This window comes from Castor canadensis, chromosome 9, assembly GCF_047511655.1.
Source record: "Castor canadensis chromosome 9, mCasCan1.hap1v2, whole genome shotgun sequence".
Classification (NCBI taxonomy): Eukaryota; Metazoa; Chordata; class Mammalia; order Rodentia; family Castoridae; genus Castor; species Castor canadensis.
Window position 1 is genome coordinate 68,122,044 of NC_133394.1, and position 20,901 is coordinate 68,142,944.

At 38.0% G+C, this 20,901-nt stretch overlaps 1 pseudogene; it reads left to right on the forward strand.

The window, feature by feature from the left end:
• The first annotated feature begins 4,892 nt into the window (after positions 1-4,892).
• Positions 4,893-20,426, forward strand: LOC141410806 (gamma-tubulin complex component 5-like; annotated as a pseudogene).
• Positions 20,427-20,901: the final 475 nt, after the last annotated feature.

A 20,901-nucleotide genomic window follows, 5' to 3' on the forward strand; every position in this document is an offset into this window, starting at 1 on the left:
TTAAAAAGATGAATAGGCCAATTTCCTTAAAGAATATTGATGCAAAAATCCTCAGTAAAATAATGGCAAACTGAATCCAATAGCACATGAGAAAGATCATTCACCACAACCAAGTCGGCTTCATCCCAGGAATGCAGGGGTGGTTCAACATACAAAAATCAATAAATGTAATACCGCACATTAATAGAAGCAGAGAGAAAAAACAGTTGATCATCTCAGTAGATGCAGAAAAAAACCTTTGACAAGATCCAACACCACTTCGTAATAAAAGCTCTAAGAAAACTAGGATGACAAGGAATGTACCTCAACATTTCAAAGGGTATGTATGACAAACCTACAGCCAACATCATACTTAATGGTGAAAAACTGAAAACATTTCCAATAAAATCAGGAACAAGAAAAGGGTGCCCACTATCCACACTCCTTTTCAACATATTACTGGAATTTCTAACAAGAGCAATTAGGCAAGAAAAAGAAATTAAAGGAATACAAATAGGTAAGAAACTGTGAAAATATCCCTGTTTGCAGATGATATGAACCTATACATCAAAGACCCAAAAAACTCCACCCAAAAACTCTTAGACACCATAAACAGGTATAGGAAGGTGGCAGGATACAAAATCAACTTACAAAAAACATTAGCTTTTCTATACATCAGCAATGAACAAACTGAGAAGGAATAAATGGAAACAATTCATTTGCAATAGCCTCAAAAAAATAAAATACCTAAGAGTAAACTTAACAAAATATGTGAATGACATCTGCAAGGAGAATTACAAACCCCTGAAGAAAGACAGCAAGGAAGACTACAGAAAATGCAAAGATCTCCCATGCTCATGGATTGAAAGAATCAACATAGTAAAAATAGCTATACTACCAAAGCAGTCTACATGTTTAATGCAACTCCCATCAATATCCCAATGACTTTCATCACAGAGATTGAAAAATCTACCCTTAAGTTCATTTCCAAACACAAGAGACTGCGAATTGCAAAGGCCACACTCACCAAAAACAGCCATGCTGGCGTATCATGATACCCGACTTCAAACTGTATTACAAAGCAATAGCCAAAAAACAGCATGCTACTGGCACAAAAACAGACATGAAGACCAGTAGCAAAGAATAGAGGACACAGGAATGAACCCACACAACTATAATCATCTTATTTTTGATGAAGGGACCAAAAATATACCATGAAGAAAAGACAGCTTCTTCAACAGATGCTGCTGGGAAAAGCGGTTATCCATCGGCAAGAAACTAAAACTAGATCCATGTCTATCACACTGTACTAGTATCAACTCAAAATGGATCAAGTATCTTAATATCAGACCAGAAATTCTGAAGTTCATACAGGAAGGAGCAGGAAACACTCTGGAACTAATAGGTATAGGCAAGAACTTCCTCAATAGAACCCCAGGAGCCAAGAAACTAAGTGAACAAATGGACAAATGGGACTTCATAAAATTAAAAAGCTCTGCATAGCAAAAGAAATGGTCTCAAAACTAAAGAGATCACCCACAGAGTGGGAGAAAATATTTGTAAGCTATACATCAGACAAAGTACTCATAACAAGAATAGATGGGCAACTTAAGAATCTAAACTCTCCCAAAATCAATGAACCAATTAAGAAATGGGCAACTGAACTAAATAGAACTTTCTCAAAAAAAGAAATTCAAATGGTAAAAAAATACATGAAAAAATGCTCACCATCTCTAGCCATAAAGGAAACACAAATCAAAACCATGCTTTGATTCCACAAGACCCCTGCTAGAATAGCCATCATCAACAACACCACTAACAACATGTGTTGACAAGGGTGTGGGGAAAAAGGAACCCTCGTACACTACTGGTGGTAAAGCAAATAAGTACAACTACTTAGGAAAGAAACTTGGAGGCTTTTTGAAAATCTAAAAAGAGATCTGCCATATGATCTAGCAATCCCTCTCCTGAGGATACACCCAAAAGAAGGTGACACAGGTTACTCCAAAAGCACCTACACACCCATGTTCAATGCAATGCTATTCGCAATAGCCAAGTTATGGAAACAACTAAAATGCCCCACTATGGACGAATGGATCAAGAAAATGTGCTATTTATACACAATGGAATTTTACTCTACCATGAAGAAAAATGAAATCTTATCATTTGCATGTAAATGGATGAAACTGGAGAACATCATTCTGAGTGAGGTTAGCCAGACTCAGAACACCAAAAATCATATATTCTCCCTTATATGCAGTGTTTAGATCGAGGACAAATACAGCAATGTTGTAGGATCTGGGTTACATGACTGGGTGAGAACATACACTGGAGGTACAGGGTTAGATAGAAAACCCAAAACATGGAAGTATTTGATGTCCCCACCCCAGAGGAATTAATACAGAAACTTAAAGCACAGAGGTCAACAGGAGAAGGGGATCACGAACCAGTGTAAAGTTCACTTAGAGGTGGATCAACTTGGGTTATAACACATTTGTACATGAAAGCAATGCTAGAAATCTCTCTGTATAGCTGTCCTTATCTCAACTAGCAAAAATGCTATGTCTTTCTTATTATGGCATATTTCTACTCATCAACAGAACTGAAGAAAAGCACAGAACAGGTTCTGCCTGGAAAGGAGGGGGAGTGGAGGAGAGGGTGTAGGCATGGGAAGGAGGGAGAAATGACCCAACAATATATGCACATGTGAATAAATGAGTAATAATAATAATAAAGACAGTCTCTTTAACAAAATTTGTTGGGACAAGTGGTTAGCTATCAGCAAAAACTTAAACTAGATCCATGTTTATCACCCTGTACTAGTGTCAACTCAAAATGGATCAAGAACCTTAGTATCAGACTCCAAACTCTAAAGTTGGTATAGGAAAGTGTAGGAAATACTATGGAAGTAATAGGTACAAGCAAGGAATTCCTGAATAGAACCCCAGCAGAGCAGAAACTAAGAGAAAACATAGACAAATGGGACTTTCTAAAACAAAAAAGCATCTGCTCAAAAAAGAAATGGTCTCTAAACCTAAGAGACCACCCAGAGAGTGGGAGAAAATATTTGCCAGCTACACGTCAAAGGACTGGTAACCAGAATAAACAGTGAACTCAAAAAACTAAACTCTCCCAAAATTAATGAACCAAAAAAGAAATGGGCAAGTGAACTAAACAGAACTTTCTCAAAAGAAGAAAATCAAATGGTCAAAAAAACACATGAAAAAATTCTCACCATGTCTAGCCATAAAGGAAATGCAAATCAAAACCACACTAAGATTCCACCTCACCCATGTTAAAATAGTCATCATTAGAAACACCACCACCAGCAGGTGTTTGCAAGATTGTGGGGAAAAAGGAATACTCTTACACTGCGGGTGGCAGTGCAAACTAGTACAACCACTCTGGAAAAAACATCTAAACATAGATCTGCCATATGATCCAGCAATCCCACTTCTGGGGATTGAAATTTTCCATTGATAAAAGATTCAAAAATTACAGTCTGAGCATGTTAGTGTTCCCCGTAATGCATGTGGGAAGATTAAGGTACAAGATTGGCCCTGAGCAAAATCACCAAACTCTAGATGAAAAACAACCTAAAGGGAGGTTAACTGAAAAATAAACAAAAAGGGAGGATGTGGACTAAAGTGGAAGGAAGGGAAGAAGAGAGGGAGGAAGGAAGAAAGAAGGGATCTACAAGGCAAATAAGTATCTCTTATAGATGTCATTGTTTTTTGAGTTATTTGAAATTTATATTTTTAAGCCACTCACATTTCTAAATAACCCACATGTATAAAACAATTTCAAGTAAAATTCTTCCTTTTTCTCAAGTTCCTGAGCCAGACAGTTACTCTCCCCAGAAGCAAACCAGGTTCTTAGCTCTTGTACATACTTCCAGAAATGCATAGACATACACAGGCAATGCACAAACATAAACACATACCTGGTAACCACTGACACATTTCAATAATTATACACCTGTGATCTGTTTTCCATGGGACAAATTCTTAATAATGAAATTGTTAGGTAAATAGTGTGTGATGCCATGTAGAATTTTGTTAGATTTGGTCACATTGCTCTTTAGGAAGGTAAAGATACTCTTTATATTCTAGTCAGCATTTCACATGTATACCTGCTTCCTCACTTACCAACAATATGTTAACAAACTTTTTGATGTTTGCCAACATAATGAGTATAAAGTAGTCAACCAATATAGCCCACCCCCATTTTGCAACTACTTTTATTTTTACTTTTTGCAAAGCCTAAAACAAAATTGTTCTGTGTTTCCATCACATTGCTTTCCCCGGTGTGAAACTTTACATAATTAAAATACAGGGTCAAAACTGGAAAAGTGACATGGCACAAGCCAAAAGTCTCACTACACATCCAACAGTGGTTTCACCAGAATTACTTGTTTTGGGAAGGGGGCATATGTAGTATCTTTAAATCTTTGCCATTTTATCACATGCTAGATACTTACAACCACTTCCATGTTCAGGATATGGTACTGTGCTACCTTGCTGGAAACTTGCTTAACCCACTCCTTTGTAGTCATTTCCTTCCCTTCCCCTCAGTAAAACAGTCACCATGGCAGGGGAGGTTTGCTTTAACTTATATGGATTTAATTTGTACTTTTTGTTATAAGTGAAGTTGAGTGTCTTTAAGAATTACTCTTCTTTCCATTTCTGTGAACTCTCAGTTCCTTTATACATAATTTTTCCCCTAAATTGTTTTTCTCCTTCTCTTGGAGTTCTTTTTTCCTTAGGAAAATAAGCTCCTTGTGATGTGAGTTTAAAATCGACCACCTCCATTTGACCATGTCTTTCCATAATTCAAAATAGTGGCTTAGTGTTGTTGGCATGTGTATCAAATTTTGGAGCACATTTTTCCTTACAGTTGAGTTTGGATTATTGATGTTTGTAGATCCCACAACAACTCTTGCAATAGTGTTGTACAAGTTGTCACCTCATTTGACTCAATTCAAGTTTCTGCACAAGATGTTTAGTACTGGAGTATCAGAACGCGCCCCAGAATGCTGTCCAGGCATCTTACCTACTCAGTATCCTATGCAACACCATTCTTAAATGGGACAGTGTTGGAAAAGCCTCTGAGCCAATTGTAAAGAGAATGCTGAATTCTTTATTGAATAATGTTTAATTCATGGTGTATCAAGTCAAGTTTTAAAATTACCCTCCAAAGATCACTGAAACAATGGGTCAAGGACAAAGCAAGTTATAAAAAAAAATACACAGCAGGCTTATATAGATATTTACAATAAATCTTTTATACATAAAAACACAGGTTTAGGATATGAGATGCTAAACCTTAACTACTTGAGTTAGGGGAAGGAAATAGGAAGTTGTTCAGTGGGTGCACGGTGCAGAGTTTCAGTGTGGTATCATAAAAACTTCTACAGATCTTTTTTACAACACTGAGAATGTATTTAATAATTCTAAACATACACTAAAAATGGTTAATATGTGAACATACACTTAAAATGGTTAAGATTATACTGGATTTAATGGCTCATGTCTGTAATCCTACCACTCAAGACACCAAGGTAGGAAGATTATAAATTGTAATAAAAGGTTTATAATGTTACACTTAATTTTATATGTATTTTTACTCACCATAAGTTGCTAAAAGGCCCAAACTTACTTATAACTAGACCATAATCTAGAAAGCTCCAGGCTTGTTTGGGTGTGTATTCTAGGTGTGCTTCCATTTTCTTGCCATTTCAGTATTGCAATTCAGTGCAAAGAAGGTTGGTTTCTTTCAATTGTGCAGTTTTTCCTACTGTGAATCATAGAGAATGAAATCATTTCCTCTTTCATTATAGGCATTTTGTTACTGGTACTGTGTAGACAGTGTGGCCATACCCATTTCTTGGGCTGTCCCAAATGATGGTTGTGTCTCTGACTGGTTTTCATGATCCAGAGGGTGCTGACATGAATGGCAAACAATATTGTTATCTCATATTTAAATGAACTATTCATCAGTTTCTCGAAGATATTTTGAGGATTTAAATTTCTTTTCAAAAAATATAAGAAAGATGTATCACTTCTTAAAAGATATTTTGGAAGTGTTTAAACCTCTTCTTCATCTTGTGATAAGGACTCTGAATGGTGACCATGTATGTCATCATTGTTAGATTTTTCCTCCTGGTCTCTCCCTGGATTGAAACAGTTTGGCCCTACCTGCAGACTGTGGATGAGTGGAGCATGCATGGGCACTTGTGGAAGAGCACCAAGGTGTTCATCATGCAGAGGTGAAGTTATGCAGCGAGTACAGGAGAGTGCTGGCATCACTTATTTGATCTCCTGTCAAAAATAAATGTTTCATGTGATACTGAAGAGCACTGTTCAAGCAACAAACTGTGTTGCCATTATAGCTTAGGAATATTCTCTTCCATCTTTATAGATGATATCAGGTACTAGCAAATTAAATATAATTTGTCCAAGTTTTATGTCAGTTCATAGTTTTTCATAGTAAATTGTATTTTTGAATTAAAGTATATAGTGCTTCCCATACATAATTTAGATGACATCGAGTGATTTCGGCTATTAACATTTTGGATTATCAATAAGATATGAAACTACTACAAGGTATAACTCGAATACATTTGTTTGTTATAATAAGTTAATTTTTAATCATGTTAGCACAATATGTTGTAAAACAATTAAAGAAAACCTTCGTTCATTTATGATATTTCTCTTTAGTTAATTGATTTTGAACAAAATCATACAAAACTGCAGTGGACCTCTAACTAGTTTTTCTTTTTTGGCACAATTTTCAGTTATGCAGCTTGTTGAGATGTGTGCTTTCTATTAACAGTATTTAAATGCACAGGAAAGGAAGTTCTAAGTCCTTACAGCCTGGAATAATAAGACGTGTTTATTGGATGGGCTGGCTTTCCTTCAATTAGATCTTATGTCTGCTGCAGGGTCATGTTTCATCAATCTCATGTAAGAATTTTCATGAAAATGGAATTCTCACTATTCTTCTAAAGTGATATGTGACAATCATGTTATTGTTAAAATCCATCCAGTTATTAAATGGTGAGTAGTTCAGTGGTGGGGAATGTGTTTTAGCATGCATAAGTCCCTGTGTCCAATCTCCAGCACCAAAAAGTAATAAAAAGAATCCACATGAGGGAATAAAGTTAGAGCACCTACACAGAAGGATCATCTAAGGAAAAAATTGATATATTTCATTTCATTCCAATTCAGGAAATAATTTCCATTTATATTTTGCCTATCCTACTCAAGTTATTTATTCATGATGCTTTTCTATGTTAAATTGGGTCAGATAAAATTTCCTCTGTTTTACCTAAAAATTGCTTTACCTTACTAATTACTAATATCATGTTTTGTAATGTCTCTAGCCTAAGCTAGAAACATGCATTCTGTTTTTTCCAGGGAAGATAAAGTTTAAAATTCTTTCAAATCTCCATAGGAACAAAACTGTTCCAGTAAATTGCAGATATTACTGGTGTGCAACTTACACTGTAGTAGGGTGTAACAGAAAATGAAGAGAAAGGAGTGACAGTGCTAGTGCAACTGCTGGCTGTAACCCAGGCCCCCTCCAGTAGGCAGCACACTATAGTGTCTTCCTCAAGACTGTCCTGAAGCTTGTCATTATGGCCAAAAAGTAGTTGCAGCTGCCTAAGAATCTGAAGTGTGAGAGAGCACATCATGCCAGACATCAGCCAGAGGTAACCTTTTCCTTCTTACATGTCTCCCTCAACCCTTGGATTTACAGCAACCATATATACTTTTTATACTGAGATATATAATTATTTTGTACCTTGAAGATGATCAAAACATTTTATTTTAATGGAAATTACCACTATGATTGAATGAGTAATCATGCTGCTCTTTAGTGATAAAACCATTGTCTTCATCGGAAGCCTTTAGCAGTGTGTTTGGCAAGGCAGTGATAAGTTCCACATGCTTTTTTGTCATTCAATTCCTTAGGACTAGTCCTTAAAAATGCTGTGGCATTTCTTAATTAGTGAACTTTCTCCCTCTTGAGGATAGTGGACCCTGGTAGTTAATATTAATAATCATGTCTACTTTAAATACTATTTTCTCCTTTTTGGAATATGACCATTTAAAGTGAATAATAAAGTGTAATGAGCTTTCCAAGCCAGTTTGGGCAGTGTTTCTTCAATGAAATTTGTTTCTAGAAGTCTTATCATAGCATTATGCAGTATGGTAGTAACTAACTTTCCAGTGCTCTGCTTTAGATATTACTCTGGTATCTTATAATGTGTATTTATCTATAAACTTTGCAGTTAACAGAGGATATAGAGGGCATAGATATTCCTTCCTAAATCAAATATCAGGCTATTAAGATGAAATCACTTACTATTTGTTGACTTATAAGCTCATAATTCATATTTCATAGAATGCATATTTGTGTTTTTATTGGCAGACAGAAAATGCTTACACACACTCTTCTTTGACATGGAGAAGACTCCACTTCTCAGGTGCTTACTGAGTCAAAGACAGTCAGAAAGAACCTAATGAAGATACAGTCCATTGCTGAAAAGCATCTTGAGCTGGATGATGTACATCACACACTACTAGCCATTAACTGTGCAAGGTGATACACACCTACAATATTTTCAGTGGTTAAAAGGCAACATCAGTACAATGTGTAGTTAAGCAGTTTATTTCTGCCAGGTGGGGCTTTCCAGCATTAAATATAGTAAACTATACATTCTAAAAATAAAATACAAGGAAATGCTATGTTCACATATTTCAGATGTATAATTTTGCCTCTTTCTGGTTTGTAAAAGTTTACAGGCATGGTCTGTGCCTACAGACTCTTTGAAGGGCTGTTGTTCAGTCAGAATATGCTTCTAAATATCAGTGTAGGCACAAGACACAACATTGACTCAGAGTGTGCCTCTGGGCTTAGGTTGCTTTGAGCCTCTTAGCTGCAGTGGAATAAACTGTTAATGCCCCATACTGCCATATTGTCTGATAGCCAGCATTAACTGTGTGAACTGTAATAGAAGGACCAACTCAAGTGTCTGTCCCTAAAGGCAGCAGCAACTCTGAAATGATGTTTTATGAAGAAAGGTTTCCTCATTCTGTAATAATGAATAATTTTCAGACTAAAGGTAAAAATGGGACACTAGTAGAGCACTGTCCTAGCAAGCTTGAGGCCCTGAGTTCCAATCAAAGAGTTTGTTTCCTTGTTGTGAATTTGCCAAAAAAGAAAAGGGAAACTCTGGTGTTTTGGTTTAAAGAATTCTGTTTATAGCAGTTCATATAATGAAAGAAAATTCACACTTTTCTCTTAAAGTTTGCATTTGAAGCTGAGCGACTTTCATGAGAAGTTTTCAGGTTGTGACATATGCATAGACAGATCATTAGAATCTGTGGCTTGCCAAACATTTTAATTAATTCTGAGATATTGAATCTGTCCTCATATTGACAAGCTGTGGAAATCATGCATTGCTGTGGAAATCACATGCAAACTTTTAAAAACTTTTACAGATGAAAAGGAATAATTTAGTTTTAGAAGTCATCAGAAGTCAATTTAAGAACAGTTTGAGGTAAGGATGCTGGGGCTCAAACCTAGAGCTTTCTGCAGAGTCAATTTAATATTCTGTATTTCAAGAAAATTATAATTAGAATAGTTAATAAATGTGTAGTAAATAACTGTGTTTTAAGATAATTGATTAACCATCAATGTTTTCTTTAAATGTGTTGTGAAATTTAATTCTTTGAGAATGAATCCCATATGAATTTTTTTTCTAAAAATACTCAACTATGAGAAAGAATGGACAAATGGAACTTCATAAAGTTAACAAGGTTCTGCACAACAAAAGTAATGGTCTCTAATCTAGAGAGACAACCCAGAGTGGGAGAAAATATTTGCTATCTATACATCAGAGAAAGGAGAGATAACCAGAATATACAGGGGAACTAAGAAACTATACTCTCCCAAATTCAGTGAAACAATTAAGAAATGGGCAACAGAACTAAATGGAACTTTTTCAAATGAAGAAATTCAAATGGCCAAAAAACACATGAAAAAAGGCTCATCATGTCTAGCCACAAAGGAAATGCATATAAAAACCTCACTGATTCCTCTTCACCCCTGTTAGAATATCCATCATCAAAAACATCTCCAACAACTTGTGTTGAAGAGAATGTGGGGAAAAAGGAACCCTGGTACTCTGCTGGTGGGAATGCAAGCTGCTGTAACCACTGTGGAAAAAATTTAGAGGCTTCTTAAAAATGTAACCATAGATCTGCCATATGCTCCAGCAATCCCACTCCTGGGGATATAGCCAAAGCAATGCAACACATATTACTCCAAAGGAACCTGCACACCCATGTTTATTGCAGCACTATTTCTAATAGCCAAGTTATGGTAAAAACCAAGATGCCCCACTACTGATGAATGGATCAAGAAAATGTGGTATTTATACACAATATAATTTTACACAGTCATGAAGATGAATGAAATCTTATCATTTGCAAGTAAATGGATGGAAATGGAGAACATCATTCTAAGCGAGGTTTGCTAGGATCAGAAGACCAGTAATCGTATGTTTTCCCTTGTGTGTGGACTTTAGATCAAGGGCATATACAGCAAAGGGATTGGACTTTGTTCACATGATAAGGCAAGAGCACACAAGGGAGGTATAAGGATACATAAGAAACCCAAAAAACATGATAGCATTTGATGTCCTTTTTGCAAAGGAACTAATGCAGAAACATTAAAGTGACAGAGGCCAATAGAAGAAGGCGATCAGGAACTAGAGAAGAAGAATCAACTTAGAGTGTAACACATATTGAAGGACATACCACAGGAGGTCAAGGATATACTTCTCCCTAAGAAACGCCTGTTTGCATCTGAAAGGCATCTCCACCCTCAGACAATGCAAAAATATGCTGTAAAACCCACTCACCAGTGGGATCACCAGTTTCCGGGTCCCCCTACATTCCCCAATATGCAGTCTTTCTCTTCCCTTTTCTCCAACTAAATTCTCTATAAATAAAATCTTTCCAACCTCTGCTGTTAGAGTCCGTCTGTGCTTTCATTCTCAGAGCTGGCTCAAGAACCCTGACCACCTGAAATTCCTGTGCATGTCATCCATGCATCATATTTGGCAATGCACGAAGGGACAAGCCATCACCTGAGGTTGGTATAGGTTGTGCCAAACTGGGAAAGACTGCTTAGGAATGTGTCTGTGAGCATCAGGCACTCTGGTGGAGTCTATTTTCCTGGAGAGACCACACATCAAGGCCTAGCTATGGTGGAACTCTCAGGTCGACCTGTTCTCTCTCTCTCTGTCTTGTTAAGGAAGTATTCTCCCTTGGGAAACTGAGGAAAAGTTCTGAGCCCAATACAGCTGTATGGCAGGCAATCTGAGGAAACTCAGATGCCAGGTGGGGGATTATGGCACACTGCCAATGCTATGTGGATGGAACCCAACTTCAGTGCACCAAGGCTTTTTCTTTTTTCCTCTCCTTAAATGCTAACTCTCTCTTTCAAGATCTGAGCAGCTTAATGGGAGGTCCAAAAACAGCCAGTGGAAAGGAAAGTTTGTCTTCAAGCCACAAAAGGTGTTCTGGTTGGGGCACTCCCCAGTGTTACCCAAAGGGTGGAGATGCAACTTCCTGACCTTCCCTGAGGCTCCAAAGGTGGCTAAGACTCAGACTCCTCCAGCCATGTCTGTGACAAAAAGACAATCAGATCTCTTATGCTTCCTTCATGGTTTACATGGACCAAGAGTGGAGGACCCCTCTTGCTTCCAATGCTCCAGTACTGCCTTTGGGTAGGATCTACCTGGACAGCAGTGATGACCATTAATCCCTCATGCATTGAGCCTGGAAACTCTCTTTTCCCCCAACCCTCAGTCCCTCCTTCCCCTTTCCCAGGCAGTTCAGGATGAGTGCCCCTTCCACCTGCCTTTGCTCTAAATAGCAGTGTGCTTCTTTCTTCAGGGAGTTTAGGAAAAATCCCTACAGGCACCAGAAAGTGATAGTCTCCAATTTAAGCTTAACTGTCTTTGTCAAGCATCAGTTTAACCAGTTAAACAGGTTCCACAGCCTGCCCTCAGGGAAAGAAAAAAAATACAGTTAGAAGGCAAAAACCTCAGGTCTCCATTTTCTGCCCCTTACCAGAGCAAAAGCCTCCAGATGCTCTTGCTCTCTCTCTCTTCATAAAAAGCATGTATGCCTCACAGAATATATAAGGGGATAAAAGTCTACTTTATCAGGAGTCCCCATCCCTGCCTCTACTGGGGTCCCCCTTCTGGCCATGTGAGCACTCTTGGCTATTTTGATAGAGTTATTTTTTTAATTACAAGTGTTAAGCTGGTGGAGGAGAACTAGGCCTACCTGGGTTGCAGGGCAAACAGGCAAGTCAAAATAGATGAGAGATTGGTCAAAGATAATCTCAGGGGGGTGGGTGCAACTGGGATATCTTTAAATCCTCCATGGCTTTACTCACAAGTTGCAGTGGAAGGAGCAAGGGAGAGAGGGACGTCCTCTCCCACTAGAGTTTCTTCTCATTTGGGGACACCTAGATAAAAGAAGAAACCTCTGTTAAGATGACCAATTTTCCCTTGCTTCCCTTTTTTAGATGGGGAATCAAGACTCAAGGATCCAGGAAGGATCCCCCCCTTGTCTGGTTATTAAAACATGGGAAAGATCTTGATCCAGAAAGTCTTCAGCAAAACCAACTCATGTTTTACTGCACCCAGGCTTGGCCAAAGTCTCCTCTGGGAGATGATGAAAGATGGCCAGAAGGAGGGAACATTAATTATAATACCATTCTTCAATTAGATATATTCTGTAAAAAGGAGAGAAAGTGGACCAAAGTTTCATATGTTCAACTGTTCTTTTTTCTAAGAGACCACCCAGATTGGCTAAACAAATGCAGGCTACACACCCAAACCATGGTAACCCTTTGCAAAAAGCCCCCAAACTCACTTGAACCAAAAACCCCATCAGCTCCACCTCATCCCCATTTCCCAGCTACTTCACACACCAGACATCATCTCATAGGACTGTACCTGCTACAGTTAATTCCTGGAGGGGATAAGGATCACGTTCCTTTTAGAGTGAGTGAACTAAAGGAAATGAAAAAGGATTTAGTAAATTACACAGAAAACCAAGATCAGTACATCCAGGCATTTAGAGAAGTAAGCCAAAACTTTGAACTGAGATGGAAAGAGGCAATTCTATTGCTCTCTCAGACCCACACTTCCCTGGAGAAACAGTGGGTTCTAAATCAGGCAGTCACAGCTGGAGATGATTATCACTTAGATAAAAGTGGCCCTACAGGCCTGTTTCGGACTGGGCCCTCACAGGAGGAGGAGGGGGAGGGAGAAGAAAGACAAAGGCATTGGCTACCTAAAACGGAACTTCAATTCACAATCCAAACAGGAGATTAGGCAGTGCCTACGTATAACCCTAAATGGGACACTGAAAATGGTAAGGATGAATGGAGTCATAACTATTTCATTCACTGCATTCTTGAGGGTCTAAGGAGAGCCAAGGTAAGACCTCTTAATTACTCCCAAGTCACAGCTATACAGCAAGGACACTTAGAAACTCCAGAAGCATTCCTACAGAGACTTAAGGATGCTTTACAAAAGCATACCAACATTATACCAGAGTTACAGGAAGAGGAAATCATCCTAAAAGATAAATTTCTAATACAGTCAGCAACAGATATCCATAAAAACTTCAGAAATTGGTGGCTGAAGGAAGCAGAGATCTAGACCAATTTGTCCATGTAGCAACGTCTGTATTCTATAACAGGGACTTAGAAAAAGAAGGAAGGACTTGGAAAAGAAAAAGAGAAAGAATAAGTGGCAGGAAGCTCTGATCACAGTGCTCAGAAAGTCTCCCCTGAGGCAAAGTCCAAACCTGAGGACATGCTTTCAATGTGGACAGTCAGGCCATTTTAGGAGGCAGTGCCCCCAGAGAAAGCTACCTCCAGGACCCTGCCTCAGTTTTTGGGGAAAACATTGCAAGGCACACTGTCCCCAGTTCAAAGGGGAATCAAGGCCAGAGCCTCCCACCTAATGAGGGGTCCCAGGGATTCCCATACAGGCTCCTGTTACCACCATAAAAGCAGGGGAGCTCCAAGTTTTACTCATGATTGAAAAGCACAATGTCAGCCTCCTTATCAATACTGGAGCCAGCATCTCAGCTATTCCTGTCTCTCCTGGACCCAGGTCCTCCAAGAAAATTAGTGTTCAAGGCATATCAGGCCAGCCACTAGAGCATTATTTCACTCAGCCTTTAGCCTGCTCCAGGGGAGATTTCCATTTCTGTCACTTCTTTTTAATTGTCCCAGAAATGCTTCCTCTTCTGCTAGGGCAAGATCTTCTATCTAAATTGGGAGTACAGCCCCTTTTACCCCCAGGAGAGTACTTTTGCTTGCCCCTAATAGAGGAACAAGTAGACCCCACAGTGTGGACAGATGGACACACTGTGGGATGGGCATAAACAGCTGCCCCAGTCCTAATTCATCTCAAGGAACCCTCCTGGTTTCCCCATCAAAAACAATATCCTTTAAAGCCAGAAGTTAAGGAGGGGTTAATTCCCATAATCAAGGACTTAAAGGAACAGGGACCACTAATAGAATGCTCCAGCCCATATAATACTCCTATTCTTGGTGTCAGGAAGGGACATAACAAATGGAAGCTAGTCCAGGATCTCTGCCTGATCAATGAAGCAGTGTTGCCTCTCCACCCTGAGTTCCAAATCCCTTTATGCTTTTAGCCCAAATACTTCCAGGTACTGCTTACTATTCTGTCTTGGATTTAAAAGATGCCTTCTTCTGCATTCCCTTACACCCTAAAAGTCAACCTATCTTTGCCTTTGAGGACCCCACAAGAAAATCTGGACAGGTACTTGGACTGTCCTCTCCCAGGGATTCAGAGACAGCCCCCACCTCTTTGGGTTAGCTCTAACCCAAGACTTGGCATTCTGGCAATATCCACAAGCTACTCTGCTACAATATGTAGATGACCTCCTGCATTTGTGGACCAAATGAGTCTGTCATTTCATGAGCCACTGAGTCCTTACAAAACTTCTTAGAAGATAGAGGTTATAAAATTCCTAAATAAAAGTCCCAATTGTGTCAGACTAGGGTTACATATTTAGGTCTTTTCCTGGAGAAAGAAATGGGGTCTCTAGGAGAAGATAAAATCTGTCCAGTCCTGACATTTCCTCTACCTAAAATTCTAAAGCAATTGAGGGCCTTTTTGGGGGTCACAGGATACTGTAGAATTTGGAAACTGGGATATGAAGACCTAGCCAGTCCTTTATATCAAATCCTTAAGGAAGCACAGAAGGATAACCAGCCCTTTATTGAGTGGGATGACAAGTCAGAAAATGCATTCCACAGGTTAAAAAAAGCCCTTATGACAGCTCCCACCCTGGGTCTCCCAGTACAAGACAAGTTTCAATTATATGTTTATGAAAAGAGAGGACTGGCTTTGAGCATGGTGACTTAGCTCTGGGTCATCACACCCCAGCCAGTAGGCTAATTAAGCAAAGAGTTAGATCAAGTAGCCAAGGAATGGCCAGGATGACTTAGAGCAATGGTCACAGGAAGCTTTCTAGTGCCTGAAGCTCAGAAACTTATCCTAAACTGTCCCCTAATGTTTTATACTGGACACAATCTTGGGGAAATTTAAACTCAAAAGGAGAACTTTGGCTGTCTGACAGCTGTCTACTTAAATACCAGGCCCAGCTTCTGGGAAGGACAGAAATAACTTTAAGGACCTGTCAGAGCCTAAATCCTGTATTCCTTCTACAAAGGAACAGGGAAATCCTGAACACTCGTGTGAGGAGGTACTTATGGAAAATTATGCTGCCCAATCTGACTTAACTGTTCGGCCCTTAAAAAAACCCAGATCTAGAATTATACACTAATGGCAGTTCCTTTGTCAAAAATGGTGTTGGACATGCAGGATTTGCAGTTGTGACAGAATTTGACATCCTCAAACCAGGTCCTCTTCCTCCTAATACAAGTGCTCAACTGGGAGAATTAGTGACCCTAACAAATGCCCTAAGACTATCAAAAGAACAGAAAGTCACCATCTATACAGACTCTAAGTTTGCCTTCCTGATCCTGCATGCTCATGCAGCCATCTGGAAAGAAAAGTGGAATGCTAACAAATAGGAACAGCTTCCCATAGAAAAAAGAGAGGTTACTTTAATAGTTTTAGGGATAACAGCATTAATTACAGCCCTTGCTGGAATCAGCTATGGGGTAATTGCCAATCATGTAACTGCAAAAACCTAACCAAGGTGGTTACACCTCAGAGCAGGTAAGCTTTGCCATTAAGGACATGCAAAGGTCTTTGTCGTCTCTTGCCTGTATGGTCATGGGCCACCGCCTGGCCCTAGATTTTCTTTTGGCTAAACAAGGAAGGTATGTGCTATCGCCAATATTTCCTGTTGCACATATATAAACACTTCAGGCATTGTAGAGGAATGTGCAGATTACATTCTCCAGAAGGCTAAGTGGCTCCAGGAGCAATCTCTTGAAACTCAGGTTTCTACCCAGGCATGGGAAAAAATAAAGTCCTGGATTCCCTCCAGGACTTGGTTTCTACCCTTTCTGGGGCCTGTAGTTGCCATTATTCTCTTGCTTGTGTTTGGACCTTGCATTTTAAACTTACTTTTCAAGTTTGTTTCTTCTTGCCTAGAATTCATTAAACTACAAATGCCTCTGGTGTAGATGAAAACTACCTACTATTGTGATCCCCTTAATAACCCCTCTTGTGGTCAGCCCTGATGCTGCAGGCCCTTTCATCACCCCCTGTCAGCAGGAAGCAGTTACTGAACAGACTTCATAGTCCCTATTCCTAACAGCAGTTAGGGAGGTCACTGAGATAGGGGACTTGAAGGACATTCTGCTGGAGGTCAAGCAGACACTTCTCCTCCTTAGGAAATGCATGTTTGCATCTGAAAGGCATCTCTGCCCTCAGGCAATGCAAAAATAGGCTATAAAGCCCACTCCCCACCCTGGCCCAGGGGATCACTGGTTTCCAGGTCCCCCTGCATTCCCCAATATGCAGTCTTTCTCTTCTCTTTTCTCCAACTAAATTCTGTACAAATAAAATCTTTCCAACCTCTGCTGTTAGAGTCTGTGCTTTCATTCTCAGATCAGGCTCAAGAACCCTGAGCACCTGAAATTCCTGTACGTGTCATCTGTGCATCAATATGTACATGAAAGAAATGTTAGGAATCTACCTGTGTAGCTATCCTTATCTCAACTAGCAGAAACTCTTTGTCTTTCTTATTATTGTTTATAATCTCTCTTTACCAAATTTAGAGATAAGGGCAGAATGGTCTCTGCCTGGAAGTGAGGGGGAAGGAGGGGAGAGCGAGTAAGCAGGGAAAGGGAGGGGATAAAGTGTAAGAGGGAGAAATGACCCAAACATTGTATACACATATGAATAAACTAAAAAAAAACATAAATAAATAAATAAATAATGAAATATTTGTAAAACTCAAACATCCAGTTCTGATAAAAATCTCAGTAGACAAGAAATAGAAAGGAATCAAATGTAATTGAAACTACTTATACAAATAAAAGGCATCTATGACAAATCCATAGCTAATGTCATATTTCATTATAGGAAGCTTTGTATTTTCCTGTATGATTAGAAATAAGTCAAAGGCATCTGATCTCACCACTTCTATGCATTATACTAAATGATCTAGCTAAGAAAAATGTAATAAAATGAAAAACTTAAATCTAGATTTGAAATAGACAAAACTGTCTTTATATGTTCTAGATATGATTATGTATGAAGTTGTTTGGAATTGACTGAAAGGTACTACTACTAATAGCTGAGTTCTGCAAAGTTGTTTTGCAGGACAGAATCCAACACAGTAGGGAGAAAAGTGATATTTCTGTGTACCTGAAAGGAGTAACTGAAATTTGCAACTAGTGAAATATACTACTTTCAATGTCATACAATACCTGAAATATTTTATAATTAATTTTACTGAAAACGTTCAAGACATGTACCCTGGAAAGCACTGCTGAGAGATCAGAATAAGGGTAAATAATTGGAGAGGTATACTATATTAGTGCATCAATCTTAACCTGTCAGTTAGCCCCAGTTTTTTCTACAGATTCAGTGCTAATTGGAAACCCAGTGCACACTGCACCCAATAGCTATACACAAGTCAATTTAAAAATATCTTCTAAAACATGTTAAAAATATGAATTTATATTACTTTCTGAACTGACATATCAATTTTACAAGGCAAATGAAAATACAAAATACCAGGAATACCTGAGATAACTTTGGGGAAAAAAATGAAAGAATTTTAAAGGACTTTGCCTATTGAATTTAAAGAATTATTGTAAAGTTTTGGGCTGGGTATGGTGGCACAAAACTATAGTCCCAGCTACTTAGGATGCAGAGATAGGAGGATCTTTATTTGAGCCAAACCCAGACCTCTTTCCCCCAAATGTTAGTAAAATCTTATCTCCAAAACAAACAAACAAAAAACAAGTCAGACTTGGTGGTGCATGTCTGTTATCCTAGCTACTCAGGAGGCAGAAGTAGGAGGATCTTAGTCCAAGTTCTGCCTGAGCAGAAACCAGAGACCAAATTTAAAAACAAACTAAAGCAAAAGTACAGTGTGGCTCAAGTGGCACAGCACCTTCCTAACAAGCATGAGGCTCTGAGTTTAAACCCCAGTATTGGCAAACAACAAAAAATATTGTTATAAAGCTTCCAAAATACCAACAGCATGGTATTAGTATGTAAGTATAAAAAAAATGGAACAGAATAGAGTCAAGAAATATATCCTCACATATTTGGTTTTCTAATGTGAACCAAGAGCAAGGCAATTCAGTATTGAGAGGGTAGACTTTCCCACAGATGGTGCTGGAACAACTGGGTTTATAAATGCAGACAGGAGCCTCTACCAATATCAAACACTCTATTATAAAAAGTAATAAAACAGACCACTGTAAAATCTAAATGTGAAATGTAAGATACAAAACTTCTATTTTCTAATCAGTATTCATTGTGAGCTTCTTTTGGGATAAGATTCCTTACATACAACAACATAGCTAAAGTACACAAGGAAAATTGATGAATTGTACTTCATCAAAATAAAGCACTGTTTTCCTTAAAAAATGCAGTAGAGAGAAAGAAATAAAAGCTATAGATCCACAGAACATATTTGCAGGTTATATTTCTGAGGAAAACTTTGTATCCAGTATATAAAAGGGCCCTAACAATTTGAGAATAAGAAAGCAAACAATTTAATAAAAAACAAAAGCCAGTGGACTTGAATCAACACTTCACCGTAGAAAATAAACAAATAGCAAATAAGTACATGTAAGAACTGCTCAACATGAGTAGTAATTTGAGAACTTGAAATTGATGCCACAAAAAGATACCTTGGCATCCCATAAGACTCTCTAAAAGGGAAAAGATCTATACTATACAGTGTTCAGTCTGTAGAGCAAGTGTTATACTCATTCACTGTTGGCAGGAATGTGTAATGTTATAACAAATTTGGAAAGAAATTTTCATTTTCTTGACACTTAAATGGACATTGTTCCACTCTTAATTATTTATCTAAGTGGAATGAAAGCAGAATACATGTTCACAAAAATACTTGAACACAAATTGTGATAGTGTAAATGGTATTACAGTAGTTCAAACTACAAAAATATCCACCAGGAAATGAATGAATCAACCAATGTGAAGTAATGGAGCCAGACAGTAAGAATGCCTATTTTATGATTTCACATAAAATGCAAACTCATCCAATGCAATTAAAAGTAAATCAAAAGCAGCTTGGGGTCAGAATGACAAGAATGAATGATGCGGACAAGACAGGACAAGAAGGGAAATTTTAAGGGTGGAAGATAGGTACATTAGTATAGGTCACATGCATGGTTATATTTTAAGAAAAAATTGAATGCTTAAATATGGGATGTTTATTGTATTATGTTTATACTACAAAAACCTGCTTTAAATGCTATACATATAAAGTATATCTGCATATTCTATTAAAATTGTAAGTATATGAGATAATTTCTAAATTAGCTTGATTGAATTGTTCTATAAAGTATTTCCATATAGCCATATATAATTATTACTTGTAAATTAAAACTAAAATTAAAAAAATAATAAGTTCTGGGCCTATGTCTTAGAAAATTATAAATAAGTGTTCAAGTATAAATGTTGAAATAATACAGAAAAGTCATGTTGCATGATAACCTTAATCTTCTCATTAGTAAATGTAAGATGTAAACCACTCACTATTTTATTAGTATTTTGAAAGAAACAAAGACATTAAGGAGATGAGATACAAGCAACATTTTTGCTCTCATAGAATAGTAAGAGTCCTAGTAATAGTTTTGTGGGATTTAAGTTTTAAATTTGCATCTCTTTTTAAGGTTCCCAAGCCTAACTGGAGGATGTATTCTCCAGAAAGCGTTATTTTGTTAGGCCCTTGGTAAGCATAGCCTGTCTTGGGTCTTGATAAGGGCATGTGGAATAGCAATACAGATATTCTCAATAATAATGGGAGCAACAATTTTCACTTAGGACAGCATGTCAGTCAGGAAGATGGATCCTATGTTCACCCTGCAAATGTCTCCTTGGTTAGATTCAGTGGCATATGTTACCAGACTTAGAACAGTGAAAATTCTACAGCACTGAGAATAGTTACATGTTAGGCTCCCTTAAAAAACTGAGTTTAATTTCTCTTAATTGATAAAAATCAAACAGGAAGAAAAATGTGTATTTTAAAAGGCATATGAAAAATACTGGAAATTTCAAATTATATGTATGTCTCTTACAGAAGTTCTTTTCTCTGTCACTTTTACCTGTTGATTTTCCTCTTTTGCCACTACCATTATACTTTAGATCATCTGTCTTTCTTA